The 1,674-nt window shown below is 42.4% G+C and overlaps 1 pseudogene; it reads left to right on the forward strand.

The window, feature by feature from the left end:
• The first annotated feature begins 838 nt into the window (after window positions 1-838).
• On the forward strand, window positions 839-1,013 carry LOC137302612 (U2 spliceosomal RNA; annotated as a pseudogene).
• Window positions 1,014-1,674: the final 661 nt, after the last annotated feature.

A 1,674-nucleotide genomic window follows, 5' to 3' on the forward strand; every position in this document is an offset into this window, starting at 1 on the left:
GATAAGATGATGGCTGATCTGATTGTGACCACAACCCAACTTTCCCGTGTACCTACGATAACCTTTGACTCCCTTGTTAATCAGGAATCTATATAACTTAGCCATAAAAATATTCAATGACCCTGCCTCCGCTGCTCTCTGGAGAAGGGAGTTCCACAGACTCACGACCCTCAGAGAGAAAAATTTCTCCTCATCTCCATCTTAAATGGGAGACCCCTTATTTTTAAACTGGTTCCAGTTTCTCCCACAAGGGAGCAGTTCTGTGACACATGATTCTGTGCTTTATGGGCTGTTACCAGGGAAGCACTCCGAGACAGATATCAACTGCTACTGGAAGACCATCAACTCGGTGAAATACGCCTTTTGGTCTGCCCGAAATTTGCTGGTCTTCCAGCGCAAGGAGCTGTCCTCGACCGAGTGTTGCAGACTGGCACATTCCAAGGTCCAGGTCCACGTGCTCAGGGATGCACTGAAGCTGGGTGCGGCCGCCGCAAAGGCTCTGTGGGGAAAGGCTATCGTTTCGAGCTCTCCCGCAATTGTAAACCGAGGGGCTGCAATCAGGGAAAACCCACCTCGGGCAGAATGTAAAATACAAATTTATGTAATGAAATGTAATGTACCTGTAATGAATCTGTAATCAATAAGCTTATTGATTGTAATGCAATAAGGCACCCTCGAGTGTCATGAACTGTAATTATGAACAATGTGTAACTGTATTGTTGGAATCATAATTGAACTGTACTTTATGTATCTTGCAAAAAGTATATTCTGTATTGTGTATGTTTGAAATGTGATGACAACTGTATTGTTTGTATTGTTACAAATTTTATGAATAAGTATATTTTTTGAAAAAAAAATCTGTTATCAGTTTAATATCTGATACGTCCCCTATCTGGGGACCGTATATTAATTTGATTTTTGGAACAGGGAGATGGAATAGGGGCTTGCTCCGTCCACAAGCTGATCTGAACCCTAAACTGATCCATTATCCTAAACGGACTCAGAATATTAAAATACGGTAAATCCTAAACAGACCCGAAACACCAAGCAGACCTGGAAACCCGACCTGGCCCAGAACCCTAGCTGACTCCACTGGTTCACTTGTTCGTTCTGTAGTTTATTTAAGGCTCTTCTGCTGTTTTTAGGTATGATGTAATGTTAGGGGTCATTGAGATCAGTCTGTGAGGATCAGTCTTTGCCGGGGTCCTGTGGAATATTTTGCAGTGCTGGGTGTTTTTGGATGTGTGGAGAATGTTAGTCTTGAGGGTTCTGAGTTAATTGGAGCTCTTGTGGTCAGTTTGAGTGCAGTATGTTACAACCAGATACTGAGCCAGAAACTCAAAACAACACAGAATCTCAAATTGACCAAACTAACCCAGAATATAAAACTGAACTGGGACCCTGAACCAATCCCAATTCTAAAGTGACCAACTCATGTAAAATGAATTATAAACATAAAGAAAAGCCAAGAACCCAAATTTGTGTTGAAACTGAAAACAAGCCCAGAATCCAAGATTGAACCAAAGTCTTACACTGATTCATCAGCCTAAAAATATTCAATGCACGAAACATATCTCGAACCCAGAATGAACCCACATGACGAGGCTGACACCGAAGGCTGAGCGTCAGGGATTTCTACAATCCCTCAGTGTTGGCATCAGTCTGGGCGTGTTG

The sequence above is a fragment of the Heptranchias perlo genome, chromosome 35 (assembly GCF_035084215.1).
Source record: "Heptranchias perlo isolate sHepPer1 chromosome 35, sHepPer1.hap1, whole genome shotgun sequence".
NCBI lineage: Eukaryota > Metazoa > Chordata > Chondrichthyes > Hexanchiformes > Hexanchidae > Heptranchias > Heptranchias perlo.